Genomic DNA, 15,538 nt, shown 5'->3' on the forward strand with positions numbered 1-15,538 from the left:
CCTTCTCCTTCATACAGGCCAAGCTGGCGCACAATAGGCACAAATGATCGCAGACAGGGGGAGGGATGTCCAACATCCTCACCCTTACTGAGTTTGAAGAAGTTGCAGCTGAACTGGTTGGGGACAACAGGGATCGCTCCTGTGGGGAAGGGGCCTCTCCCACCTACCCAGTACAGATCACAGCTCCATCACTTCATCAAATCCTAGCATTCACAGTCTTATCTAGCTCATGCTCATGAACTGAAAATATTTTCTATTTTCTGGGCACCAGCAGATCAAGGCCCCGAAGCCACTTCAGCATCACCAGTGCGAGTCCCCAGACTTCATCTGAGGAGGAAGCTTTGGAAGAACCATCACGGCACTGACACGCACCCTCCACCAGCTCAGAGACACATGCCTCGGTGGGGCACAGGTGTAGATTAAACTCAGGCTCACTTTCTGGGGAACACCTCACTGACACATCCCCAAAATAGTCAGAGACAGGGACAGCCCAGGTCTCCGGCACTCGGAGGGCTGCTGGAGACCAGCCACCTCACCCAGTCCAATTCAGATGATGAGCCTATGGAAGCGGCCGCCAAATCTATGCTGGAGACGCAATGACAGGCGGCGGAACATCAGACAGAGATTTGGCAGTCATTTAGCAGACTAGAGCGAACGATGGAGGAGTTCGTCCGCGCCTGTCTGATGTTGTGGCTCCGACATGTGAGGTTGCCATGGGAAGGCTGGCAACCACCATGGAGACCTTGGTCCAGCAGGTCTTGCCGGATTTGCACTTAACCCAGCACTCCATGGCCACATAGCCCCTGGTGCGCATCATCAGGATGTAGGTGACGTGGGAATGAGACATCTTGACCCCCCTCCAGGTGCACCATCTCCTGCAGGAGTCAGGGCAGGGCTCTTGGCACCCACAGGGAGGATGAGCTTCAGCCCGACACCCTGGGGGTCTCCTCTCAGAACACCCTAAGGGTGTGCAGCCACTTACAGCCGCCTCTGCCTGTTACCCAATCCACTCTAGCTTCTCAGGCCACCACGGTTGCTTCTGCCCCTGAGCAGGTGACCCTTATCAGGCCGGGGCCCTCCAAGCCACGGGCCACCAGAGGACGTCCGCCAAGGTCATCACAGACATCAGGACGTAGCAGTCAGAAGGCTGCCTCCACCTCTGCTGCGGATGTCGGGATTGCACCCAGGCATAGCGCTAGAATTAGGAAAGTTAAGAAAAATTGATGTCACTTTTGAGCCACGGGTGTGCAAGACATGTAAATAAATTGTACTTTTGTGAATGGTTTGATGGTTATGTGAATGTTCCTGTCAAGTTAAGGTGTGGTGATTTTGTGCTTTGGAATCCTCTTATTTCAAGATTTACCCACTCAGTGATAGTGTCCCACTGTGAGACTCTCATTCCTGTGACGCGTCCTCAGTTGAACTAGTTCCTGCACCTTTGTGTGATGTCAGGGAGATGTGTTTAAATCTTTATTGGAAGTGTGTGATGTAGCGTTTCTAACCTTTCTTCTTCAGGGAACACCATTGAGTGAGGGCAGCTTATCAGCATTGATATTCGAGCGGCATTTGTGTTTCCTCAGTGTTGTGGCAGAAGAAAAGACACGCACGGGAGGAGGAGATCCCTAGGGATGTCCACATCTCAGTCACAGCAGTGCTTGCATCATTAGATGGCTTCAAGTCTTCTCTTGCATCACTCTTGTTCCTAAGTGGACTCTCAGTTCCCAGAGTGAGCTCACTCACAGGGCACCATGGACAAAGCAAAGATCATGGCCTGGTGATTCATGAGGCCAGAATGCACAAGTGTGAATGCGGGACTCATTCTCGCTGCAAGTGGGTTGACATCCCCTGAGTTGAAAGTAAATGGCCTTGAGGGCTAGGAGAGAAGTGGCCATATTCCCTCACTTGACTTTACTCATCCTGGAACCTGTCAGCGATTAATGTATCACAGGAACATCTCCCCTGTCTTCCTCCATGGTCACACTTAGCAGCCTCCTGAGGTCTCTGGGCCTCCGAATCTTCATCCTTCAATAGGCTCTCATCCTCCTCCAGGTCATCCTCTGGCAGGGGGTCACCTCTTTGCATTGCCAGATTGTGAAGGGCACAATACACTGCGATGATGCGGGAAACCCTATCGAGGGTGTATTGTAGTGAGTCACCTGAGCGGTCCAAGTATCTGAAATGCATCTTCAGAAGCTCCATGATCTGCTCTATAAGGGAGTGTGTGGAGCTGTGAGCAGCATTGTAGTTCTCCTCAGAACAACTCTGACTCACTGGTGTTATCAGCCAGCATTTCAGTGGGTGACCCTTATTCGCAAGCAGCCATCCCTGCAAACGTAATGACCCCTTGAACATCTTAGGCACCTGAGAGTGACTCAGGATGTAGGAGTCATGGCAACCCCCAGGGTACCGTGCACAAACGTGCAGTATGTGTTTCCAGTGATCACACACCAGTTGTACATTGATGGAGTGATAGCCCTTGCGGTTTATAAACATTAGGGGCTGCTGCCATGGCGCCCGTATAGATACAAAAGTGCAGTCTATTGCACCCTGCACTCTTGGGATGGTGGCAAAACTGATGACTCTCACAGCCTGGCTATCTTCATCCAGAGCAAACCTGAGATAATGATGGGCCTTCCTGTAAAGGGCATCTGTGACCTCCTTTATGCGGTGATGAGTTGCAGATTGAAAGTCTGCCACATAGGTCACCTACTGTTTCTTGGAAAGAACCAGAGGCCAAGAAATTGAGTGCCGCGGTCACCTTCAAAGCCACTGGCAGGGGATAGCCTTCAACCCCTTCAGTCATCAGGTCTTTATGAAGAATGTGGCATATGTTGATGTACCAGATCTCTGGATAAGCGCAGACATGCCTGGCATTGCCTGTCACTCATTTGTAAATGCGAGGCTCTCGGATGATAAACCCATGTCTGGCGAATCGCCCCCACTGCTTAGGTCTCTCCTCCTGATACTCCTGCTCATGCTGTGGCTCTGCTGTACCATGTCCCTCCTGCTGTAGCTGCGTGCGGTGTCAACTCTCCCTCCTTTGCCTCCTCTGTTGCATTAGGGCTCTGATAAAAGGCAGCTTTGAGTCCTGGGTCCAGATCTGCTTTTGTCTTCTCTCTGAAAGGAAACATCGAAGACATTAATGATTCAAGGGGCAAGAAAGTGAAGCTCAGAAGATGACACATTTGGAAACTGTAAGGGTCCATAGTTTTTTCTGCCCTACTTCCCTGGTGGTTGATGCCACCTTGTCCTTGAGACACTAGCACACACATCGAGGTGACCAAGATGGCATCACAGATATGCAACATCTTGAATCCTGTGTGGGATGCTAAAGTTTAATTGAGGTGAGTGACCCAACCTAGCTCTGTGCTCCAGTCTCTGATGTGACATATCAATGACCAATCAGTTGCTCATGGTCAATAAGTGGACATACTTTTGCCCATTAGAAGTGTCACATCTGGTGAACATGTGACAAGTCTTCTTTGATAGAATGCCATATATGATACAGCTGTGCCTCCTTCACTACTGCCTGCATTCCCAATTTCTACATTTCTATGTGAAGCTTGGCTTAAATAGCCAAGTGGTTATGGTACTGGGTTTGTAACCCCAAGATCAAGAGTTCAAATCTCACAATGGCAAACTATGAAACAATGTAACTTCATCTGAAACAGATGGAAACAGGTTTACTCAAAAAGAGTATCAAGAGTTCAAATCTCACAATGGCAAACTATGAAACAATGTAACTTCATCTGAAACAGATGGAAACAGGTTTACTCAAAAAGAGTATCAAGAGTTCAAATCTCACAATGGCAAACTATGAAACAATGTAACTTCATCTGAAACAGATGGAAACAGGTTTACTCAAAAGAGTATCAAGAGTTCAAATCTCACAATGGCAAACTATGGAACAATGTGAGTTCATCTGAATAGGAACAGATGGAAACGTGTTTGTACTCGAAAGAGTTACATTCCTATATGTTACTCCTGAGATACTGTGATGTGAAGCCACCAATTTTGGAGTACCCCTTTAACAGTGCTAATGAAGTCAATGGCTTTAAGCAGCTTTCACTGGGATGGAAAAATTCCAGCCAGAGTCTCTGAAAACAAAAACTGAAAGGGCTGAATTTTATGTTTTCCACAACTGTGGCTGATCCCGCACCCACACCCACCCACCCACCCCTGCACTTCAGCTCATCACTGCCTCCCCCTCCTTTACCAATACCGCTGATACCTGTCAAGGGGGTGAGACAACAACCTCCTGCCCAGTTTTCCTGCCTCGTCTGCATGGGTCACACTAGTTTGCTGGTGGGACCGATGCAAAAATTCAGACCTGAAATCTCTGACGTTTATGTGTTGTTAATCTGAACAATGCTTTGGAAAACAAGACAGTGGTTGTCACGCTGCTTCCCATTCATGCACACAGCACACTAATGCCATCCCTTAAAATCAGCTTTTTTCCTGAGAAACTATTGATGAATGGACATTGATCCCAATTGCTTTGCCTATTTTTGCAAAAAAAGAAAGGGAATAAATATTAACAGATGGATGCTGTGTTATGCTTTTGGACATCCTTTACGTTTTCTTTTAATTCTTGTTCTTTTTGACTTCTGCTTCTCAGAATACTCTGACAGAAGATCCCTAGCTTCCCATATCCCAGAGTGTGTATTCTTTGGTCCTGTTAACTTATTGAAATTGTTATCATACCCAGCTAATAAACAGAGAACCCTTGTTGCATTATTTCAGCTACCAGTTCTATGTCGTACCATATGATGGGACTTCCCAATTTATTGAGTAAAACTAAGGTAAGATTTCTGTCAGTGAAGCTGGTTTTCAAACACTTATGTGCAGTGATGGAATTAGCAAAGTCATCAAGCTGAATAAATGCTATGGGGAATTTTTATTTATCATATCCTTAATTCCTTTGTCCACAATTTTAACTGAGATGTTAGCCTAGCCACTTAATTGACCTTTGTTAAATTCACAGACTGAGGAATGTCATAAGAACAAGTTATGTTTTTGATCTCTGAGTTTTCTGGCCAGCTGCCCACTCAAAATGGATGGAAAGTGTTAGCTGATGAGTGAGGAACATTTTTCTTTATTCTCTCATGGGATGTGGGCGGCATTGGCAAGGCCAGCATTTGTTACCCATCCCTAATTACCCTTGAACTGTGTGGCTTGCCCCACCATTTCAGAGGGCAGTTTAGAACCAACCAAATTGTTGTGGGTCTGGAGTCACATGTAGGTAAGGATGAAAGGTTTCCTTCCTTAAAGAACATGTATGAACCAGATGGATTTTTAATGACAAACAGCAATAGCTTCATAGTCATCAAGACTAACTTTTCAATTCGAGATTATTAAATTAACTTAAATTCCACTAGCTGTCATGATAGGATTTGAACCCTCACCCCTAAACATTACCCTTGGCATTCTGGGCTGTTAAATCCCATGATATTACCACTACACCACCATCTCTCCTCTGGAGTTCAGAGGCTGTAATCTGGTGCTTAAGGAAGGCTTGACAGTTAAGTCACAGGGAGGTGGCTTCGGAAGAGTCACAGGAAGGAAAGGAATGCAACTTGGGCAGCAGGGGAAGGCCTTTACTTTCCTGGTGGGGCCTGGAGGAGTATTCTGTCCCTACTGGTTGGACCCATAAAATAAGGTATTACAATTATCTTGGAGCGTCTCTTCTGTCTGCAGACCGGCTGAACCCTGATAGAAAAAGCACAGCACCCTCCCCACACATGCAGGCCCTGGGTAAAATACAACCAGGCTTCTTTAACATACTGTGGCCTTGAGGTACATAAATGCATAAGGCCCTCACCTGCTATAGGTAGATACTTGATCTGCATGCAGGTTAAAATGGGATATAATGAGAAAGGGTTGAGTTTCAAGCTTGGTCTAGAGCTTGGTCTGGGCGCAATTCACTTGAAATTGACAAGCTGGCATAAAAGAGCAAGGAATTTGAAGCACAGGTTTCATTGAATATAAATCAAGTTTTCATGATCTTTGATGCTGGTTTAAAAAACACTGCGCTGGCAGCTGGCCCCCAATACTGGTCATGCTGCCAATTGAAATCATGAGCATGACAAAGTTCTGCCGATTGTGCCCATTTGTATACATTCAGCGAGGCTTTTCATTATGGTATTTTTCAGATGCAAAGGCTTTGTCTTCAAAGTTTATAAATATTAAAAATTATTTGATTTGCTAAGAAACTGACTAGCGTGCACCAGTGAAAGTGGTTAATGGTTTAACATAGTTTACTTAAAGTCATTTTCAATGATTGAAAATCAGGCTACTCACAGACAATGGGCCAATAACAATGCTTATTTTTGTGATAAACCCAATTTTAGTTGTATAAAACTGCACCAGGTTGCCACTGTCAAATGTATTGATGAATATTTTTTTTAAGGGAAAAAGAAACAATTGCTTTCAATTCATGGCATGGTACTTGGTTCATGGAAAATTTTATGATTATGCAAATAAGTTTGAGCAGAAACTTGAACCATGACTTCATTTCACTTCAGAAAGCCAGGGCAATTTCAGACATAGTTTTAACCCAGATTGCCGACTGCAGCGAAAGTGGAACCTCTATCCCCTTGTTTCTAACTGTCCACTTGCCCAGTTTATGTTGGGAAGAGTAAGGTTAAATTTGAACCGCACATCTCTGAAAATGCGTAGAAGAGCACCAAGATGGAAAATATTTGTTAATTGGTATTCACATTCTTAGCTCCTCTTGAACATTGCACTGGTAGCTGGTCCCACTCACAAAACTGGTCACGCTCCCAATTGAAATCAAAGGATTTAGCTCAAGAAGAGGTAAGAATGTGAATAATAATTAACAAATATTTTCCAAATTTCCCACAATAGTTTGGTTGGTAAGCGTGCCAGCTAGTCTGTGCAATGGAGCTCATTTACAGAGCATGAAAACTCCAGCTTTGACCTCAGCCTGAGCTGAATTCGCTCATTAACTTCTGTGCCTGGGATTAAGAAGCAAAAATTAGCCTGATCACTACTTTAGAAAAGTCTTCCATCAACCTCAGTCCATTAAGTTATCAAACATAATTTTTATTAAATCTTCTTAAAGCCTTGGCATCAAATCAGATTTCAGATGAGACTTGACAGCAAGTTTATTAAATTCTCTTTATCCAGCAGGGAACAAACCACATAATGCTTCATGTGAGCGCTTTGAACTGATGCAACTAATTATTTTTGGTTAGCACTTCCATATCAACTGTTGGATTCCTCTTTATACATTAAATTTAAAGAAGATGTGCTAAGACATTGCAAGTGTACTCTATCTGCATGTGTAGATACACTGTTGCCCACTATTCACCAGAAGTTTGTATAAATATACATTTCAATCATTCACCATGTGTAGATATACATTCTCTAATGCTCTCCAGCTGCATGTGTAGATATGCATCCATCCATTTTTGTTGTTGTGAACAGCAGTGCTTCTCAAGTTGTGGGGTACACCAGGGAATTAAAATATTTAACCAGTAGCTCCTGCAAGCCTGTAGATGGAAGGGTGAGTTAAACTGAGTAATACTGGGGGAGGGAGAAACACAGATATTCATTAGGACAAAAGATATTTTTAATTGGGATTTTCAATTTGGCAATATTGAGAGCAAAAGGTTTGCAAGAGGTTTTGGTGTGGCCCATACTGGCAGGGCTAAGGAACAAATGTATACTCAACAAAGAGAAGGGCCAGGTTGTCAGGATGGAGTTTCAATAAGTGTATCTTTAAGCTGCACACTCTGTGGGTCCACACTGGGTTTTTATTGTTGTGGCTAAGATTAGGAACAGCTTGGATCTTTTGATGATTTTCCCTGAAATTTGAGAAGTTGTGGAGTTTGAAGTGTCAGGGACAGGTGATGCAAGGCAACATGTTTACCTGTGCATAGTGCTGGAGAATGATTCTGTCATTTAGATGTGCTTCAAATGGATCACCTTCAACTGGATCACCTTTGACTGGGTCACCATGAGTTAGTGGTAGTGTTGCTCAAGTAAATCGATGAAAATAAGCTACAGATTCAATCAATCAAAACCTAAAACATCTACATCCCTGATTCCTGCCTGCTCTCTGGTGAATCTGGACAAGACATCTATTTTAGTCTCCGCCCAATTTTATTCAAGCCTGACTTCAGTGGAATAAAATCAGTAGAGGTAAAGAATGGGTAGCTGGTCTGACATTACCCTATCGCACAAAGTTAAATTGCCTCCAGTCAGTCTATTCATAACTATCGGTCTGTATGTTCACCTCTGAAATAAAACAACAAAACAATTGATAAGTGGATAAAAGCAAAATGCTGCAGATGCTGGAAATCTGAAACAAAAACATAAAATGCTGGAAAAACTCAGCAGGTCTAACAGCATCTGTGGAGAGAAAGACAGAGTTAATGTTTTGAGTCCCTATGACTCTTCTTCAGAGCTAATTTTTACTTCTCTTTAGCTCTGAAGAAGAATCATACTGAATAAGTGGACTTGTCCTACTCGGTTAACCTTAGAGAGAGGCATGTTTGGCATCGTGTGGAACTATCCAAATGAGCAATAAATCAAGGACTGTGTTTGCACAATGTGTTGCTAAGTGCCCCTGGTGTTTGGGCTCAATGCTGGAAGTGAACAGTTGGAATTTCTTTCAACCTCCATTTCTTACAGCCATCTGCCCTTTCAGCTGGGCTCTTTGTTTAAGCAACCAAAGTGGGAAGGATGGATACATACATCACTATCCCAGATGCTGCTTCCTAAATATGTCAGAGAAAGCTATTGTCGGCCTCTCTGCTTCCCAAAGGTGACTGTGCTGTGCTATTTCATGTGTCAGTTCCACCTCATTGATAGCATTCCTGCCTCTGAGTCAAATTTCATTGCATTATTTAACAAAGATGGATTTTGATAAACGTGTCCACACAGCAGCAAAGTCCTGATGGCAGAAAGCAGCCTGGACTTACAGGCTATTCACGTCAGAACTGAGGGGCTACCGTGCAAATATATTACTTTAGGACACCAATGACTCAAGCATCATTGAATATACAACCATTAAAGTTGATGAATGTCACCTGTGCATTCAGGTCATACTCTAGAAACTTCCATACCAAACCTAGGCGGAGAGCCAGTAAAATACTTATTTTTGTGATAAATCCATTTTCAGCTGTATTACTAAAACTGTACCAGGTTATCACCCTCACATATCAATGGATATTTTTTATTATGAGGTAAATAAGAAACAATCTTACTTTCCATTGTGTTTCGCGATGGCACTTGGTTCATGGAAATTTTATGATTATGCAAAAATGTTTGAGCGGAAACTTGAACCATGACTTCAGTTCACTTCAGAAAGCCAAGGCAATTTCAGACACAGTTTGGATCCAGATTGCTGACTGCAGCCAAAGTGGAAACTCTATCCCCTTATTTCTAATTGTCCACTTGCTCAGTTTATGTTGGGAAGAGTAAGGTTAAATTCAACCCACATGATACTGAGTAAGCGTATACTGAAAGAGTGCTGCACTGTCACCAGTGCTGATTTTCAAATGAGATATTAAACCAAGGCTCTGTCTATGGAGCTATTCAAAGAAGAGCAGGGGAGATCTAGTGCATGTCCTAGTTCTAGCGCATATCCTAGTGCATGAATCACAAAAGGTTAGTATGCAGGTACAGCATGTAATTAGGAAAGCTAATAGAATGTTATAATTTATTGTGAGGGAAATTCATTACTAAAGTAGGGAGGCTATACTTCAGTCGTACGGGGCATTGGTGAGACCACATCTGGAGTATTGTGTACAGTACTGGTCTCCTTATTTCAAGAAAAATGTACAAGTGTCAGAAGCAGTTCAGAAAAGGTTTACTTGACTAATACTAGGAATAGGCAAGTTGCCTTATGAGGAAAAGCTGGACAGGTTAGGCTTGTATCCACTGGAATTTAGAAGAGTAAGAGGCGACTTAATTGAAATCTTTAAGATCCTGAGGGGTCTTGACAGGGTAGATGTGGAGAGGATGTTTCCTCCTGTGGGAGAATCTAGAACTAGGGGTCACTGTTTAAAAATAAGTGGTCACTCATTTAAGACAGAGATGAGGAGAATTTTTTTTCTCTCAGAGGGTTGTGTCTTTGGAACTCTCTTCCTCAAAAGGCAGTGGAAGCAGAGTCTTTGAATATTTTTAAGGCAGAGCTAGATAGATTCTTGATTAACAAAGGAGTTACAGGTTATCGGGGGTAGTCAAGAATGTGGAGTTGAGGTTACATTCAGATCCCTTACTCAAAAGTGGAGCAGGCTCAAGGGGTCGAGTGACCTACTCCTGCTAATTTGTATGTTTGTATGTATGTTCATATGTTCTCCCTGGTATCCTGGCCAATGCTTCTCCCTCAATCAAAATGACAAAGGAACAGATTATCTGGTCATTGCAAATTGGTTTCCATGTTTACTGCATTACAATATTAACCATAATTGATAAGTGCTTCAATGGCTGTAAAGTGTTTGGGTTGATCTGAGGTCATGATAGGTGCTGTATAAATGTAATCTTTGTTTTTCTTGTTGGCTGACCTGCAGACAATTTGTATCACGGGGCCAGCTACTGGTGGCCACAACAAGTCACATTTTTTTATCCCACAACTACATCGGCAGTCAGGAACGAAAACCGAAACTGAAACCAGCATCCGGCATTGACCTAGGCACCGGAAACAACAGTGGCAAACTCAGTCCTGTTGACCCTGCAAAGTCCTCCTTTCCAACATCTGGGGGCTTGTGCCAAAATTGAGAGAGCTGTCCCACAAACTAGTCGAGCGCAAGCCTGACATAGTCATCCTCACGGAATCATACCTTACATATCATGTCCCAGACTCCAGCATCACCTCCCTGGATATGTCCTGTCCCATCGGCAGGACAGACCCAGCAGTGGTGGCGGGACAGTAGTATACAGTCAGGAGGGAGTTGCACTGAGAGTCCTCAACGTCGACTCCAGACCCCATGAAGTCTCCTGGCTTCATGTCAAATATGGGCAAGGGAACCTCTTTCCGATTACCAAGTACCACCACCCCCCCCCCAACCCTCAGCTGATGAATCAGTTCTCCTCAATGTTGAACACCGTTTGGAGGAAGCACTGAGGGTGGCAAGGGCACAGAATGTACTCTGCGTCGGGGACTTCAATATTCATCACCAAGAGTGGCTCTTTAACATCACTAGGTCAAGTCCTAAAGGACATAGCTGCTTGTCTGTGTCTGCAGCAGGTGAGGGAACCAACAAGGAAAAACATGCTTGACCTCATCCTCACCAACCTGCCTGAAGCAGATGCATCTGTCCATGACAGTATCGGTAGGAGTGACCACCGCACAGTCCTTGTGGAGATGAGGCACTGTCTTCACTTTGAGAGTACCCTACATTGTGTTGTGTGGCACTATAGCCATGCTAAATGGGATAGATTTTGAACAGATCTAGCAGCTTAAAACTGGGCAATCATGAGGTGCTACAGCAGAATTGTACTCGACCACAATCTGTAACCTCATGGCCTGGCATATCCCCCACTCAACCATTGCCACCAAGCCAGGGAATCAACACTGGTTCAATGAAGAGTGCAGGAGGGTATACCAGGAGCAGCACCAGGCATACCTAAAAATAAGATGTCAACCTGGTGAAGCTACAACACAGGACTTATTGCATGCCAAACAGCATAAGCAGCAAACAATAGACAGAGCTAAGCAATCCTGCAACCAACAAATTAGATCTAAGCCCTACAGTCCTGCCACATCCAGTTGTGAATGGTGGTGGACAATTAAACAACTCACTGGAGGAGGAGCTCCATATTTATCCTCATCCTCAATAATGGGGGAGCCCAGCACATCAGTGCAACAGATAAGGCTGAAGCGTTTGTAACTATCTTCAGTCAGAAGTGCCGAGTGGATGATACATCTCACCTCCTTTGGAAGTCTGCAACATATCAGGAAATGGCTGAAGACAGTAGATACTTCAAAACAATGGGTTCTGAAATATTCCAGCAATAGTACTGAAGGCTTGTGCTGTAGAACTTGCCATGCCCCTAGCCAAGCTGTTCCAGTACAGCTACAACACTGGCATCTATCCGGCTATGTATCTCCTGTATACAAAAATCAGGACAAATCCAAAATGGTCAATTACCATCCCATCAGTCTACTCTCAATCATCAATAAAGTGATGAAAGAGGTCATCAACAGTGCTATCTAGCAGCATTTGCACAGCAATAACCTGCTCACTGACACTTGGTTTGGGCTCCACCAGGGCCGCTCAGCTCCTGACCTTATTACAGCCTTCGCTCAAACATTGACAAAAGAGCTGAACTCCAGAGGTGAGGTGGGAGTGACTGCCCTTGACATCAAGGGAGCATTTGACCGAGTGTGGCATCAAGGAGCACTAGCAAAACTGGAGTCAATGGGAATTAGGGGGAAAAGTCTCTGCTGATTGGAGTCATAACTAGCACAAAGGAAGATGGCTGCGATTGTTGGAGGTCAATCATCTCACTTCCAGGACATCACTGCAGGGTAGTGTCCCAGGCCCAACCATCTTCAGCTGCTTCATCAATGACTTTCCCCCCATCATAGGGTCAGAAGTGGAGTTGTTTGTTGATGATTGCACAATGCTCAGCACCATTCGCGAGTCCTCAGATACTGAAGTAGTCCATATCAAAATGCAGCACGACCTGGACAGTATCCAGGCATGGGCTGACAAGTGGCAAGTAACATGTGCACCTCACAAATGCCAGGCAATGACCATCTCCAACAAGAGAGAATCTAACTATCGCCCCTTGATGTTCAATGGGCATTACCATCACTGAACTATCAACTATCAACATCCTGGGGGTTACCATTCACCAGAAACTGAACTAGACTCACCATATAAATACTGTAGCTACAAAAACAGGTCAGAGACTAGGAATCCTGCAGTTGGGAATCACCTATCTCCCCAAAGCCTGTACGCCATCTGCAAGACACAAGTTAGGAGTGTGATGGAATTCTCTCCACTTGTCTGGATGAGTGCAGCTCCAACAACATGCATGAAGCTTGACACCATCCAGGACAAAGCAGCACACTTCATTGGCAACCCATCCACAAATATTAACTCCCTCCACCACTGATACACAGTCGCAGCAATGCGTACCATCTACAAGATGCACTACAGGAATTCACCAAGACTCCTTAGACAGCACTTTCCAAATGAGTAATGTGGTGTATGAATTTCTGTACTAGTGTGACGCTAGGTATGTAGGCCCTACATCCCAAAGGCTGGTGATTGTATTGTAACAGCATGTCCTTTCCGCTGTTCCCAGCCAGCAAGGTACGAACCATACCCAACCAGCCCATGTGTGCAAAGCTCAAAACACAGTGTCCAACATTAGATATGATTCTGCAATTGGACAACATTTGCTAAATAATCATCACCGTGCTAAGAATTATGCTGGCAATCAATTTAAGATTGTCAGTCGGGCTTACAGTGTGGTGTATTTGTGTGTACTGGAAGCTGCATATATTAATACACAGGGCCCTGATTGTTGCAGACAGAAAGAACATGTACACACATTGTGCCTGTTTCACCTAAACAAAATAAGTGACAGCCATTCGCTGACTCATTCCTCAGGGCAATGTCTTGACCAATCAGAATCAATCTGCCTGGTTTAAATTTCAAACAATGGTTGGCAATTAACTGTCAATCACAATCAACTGGTGCATTCTCCATGGCAATGCCTCTACTAATCAGAGTCCACTTGCCAACCAATCGGCACTCTTTTCTCATACAGTGTAAATATGTTGCTTCCCCTGACATTGGTGTTTTCTTGCGAATTATCCTGACCAGTGCAAGACGAAAAGCTTCAACAAAAAAATTTCTTTTCTGAGCAATACTTCAGTTCTGTACTACCATACGACTATTTGAAAATTATTCTAATAACCTGATCTGACACGCTTTCATGCCGTGTCATCAGATGCAGGCACTATGGTTTGGTTTTGACGTGGCAACTGTCGTGTTGATATAATGATATAAAGGCATATGGGATTGGGTAAACATGTTGTGGGTTCATTTATTAAGACTAGACATGTGAGAACTGATATATGTGGATGGAAAACTTGCAGACATCAGCAACAGAACTGTGTGTGTGTGTATGCTGTGTTCAAAAAGCAAAAGTGAAACTAAGACTGGCTTGCATGATACACTTCCCTTCTAGTGATGTCATGCTGCCATCCCTTAAAGGCATATTACAACAGCAACTAGGAATTCCCAGCATAGGCTTTGCTGTGGGCACAATATCGAGGCCAGTATCTCATTCATCTGTGGGTTTCAGCTCCCAAATTCGATATTCATACAATATATCTTTTCTAAAAACAACCTATTTTAGACTCTTAGTCTGCCTGTGACTTCAGTGAAAAGCTTGAATGGGGTCCATGTGGAAAATTGGTGTGAGGAATTGTGGCAGATCATTAGGCAACAATGTACTGGTTACACTGAAGGCCTATTTATGATCTGTTACTAATTCCTGTATGGAATAATCACTGTTGGTCTCACCTAAGCTGCTTAGTGAGGTGGCTCCACCAAGGGGAGGGTGGATATGAGATTGTTCTTTCCATGATATAAAGTTCTTGCTGCACCAATGCATGAAAAACAATTTGGATGTGTTGCTGTCTGTGCTGATAGCTTGGCCTTGCTGAACCCTGGGACTTCATTTTCAAAAAACAATGAGTCAGTGTTTTTGAACTGTTTGTGCAATTATGGTTTGTTAATCTTTTCCTTAGCAAGGCCCTAGGGAGCTCTCTTAAAGTTTATATGATTGAATGCTTTAGATTCAAACTTTGTTCCTGCTAATCTTCAGCTCTGGAAATGAATTGAAGATGCTTCTTGCATGTAAACATGAGGGTTATGGCTGGTGATGCCCATATATTGGAACCTCTCTATTTTCAGTATAGTATACGAATCACATTTCAAAGGTCTGTGTACTCTATAAGTTTGTGAAATGTACAATGTTGTAATCAGGGCACACACAGGTACATTTTCAGCAATGGTGTGAGAAATAAGAGGTGAACACCTTAACCCATGATATTCCTGTGATGGTTGTGGGGAGGTGGAAGGGTGCTTGGGGTGCAGTGCTGCAAGATCACCTGCTAAACTGCTGATCAGTGTCACTTCTGGGCAAGAAATTGCAAGGATAAAATAATAAACACATCTAAAAATATCGTAATGTGTCAACTACAGAAATATTCCCCGCCTGTCGATTATAAATAATAAAGTCATTGTTTCAATTATTAAAACATCAGTATTAACTGCTGAACATGTTCTAAACACATGTAAATAAATTATAACTGGCATGCTGTTAATGTCAAATAATACATTTAGTTAGTTTGTGTTATTTATGCTCCAATTATCTGAGCTAATTTGAAAGCTAAAACAACAGGCAAATTTTAACATTTGCTAAACTCTTGTTGTCTTGTGATAGGTACAGTCTGTTCCTTTCAAGCTGGATTGCTCATCAGTAATACATAGTGATTTTGAAATAACAGCAGAACATATGAAACAGGAGGGAGTCTCTAAAA

General features: G+C 43.5%; 1 protein-coding gene and 1 pseudogene across 1 annotated transcript in view; one reads left to right on the forward strand and one right to left on the reverse strand.

Annotated features, from left to right (window-relative positions):
• The window catches only part of galnt17 (polypeptide N-acetylgalactosaminyltransferase 17), a 488,896-nt gene that overhangs the window by 360,664 nt on the left and 112,694 nt on the right, over positions 1 to 15,538 (forward strand). The gene's annotated exons all lie outside the window — the stretch shown is intronic.
• Positions 8,898 to 9,089, reverse strand: LOC121283716 (annotated as a pseudogene).

The sequence above is a fragment of the Carcharodon carcharias genome, chromosome 10 (genome assembly GCF_017639515.1).
Source record: "Carcharodon carcharias isolate sCarCar2 chromosome 10, sCarCar2.pri, whole genome shotgun sequence".
In the NCBI taxonomy this organism is placed as follows: domain Eukaryota; kingdom Metazoa; phylum Chordata; class Chondrichthyes; order Lamniformes; family Lamnidae; genus Carcharodon; species Carcharodon carcharias.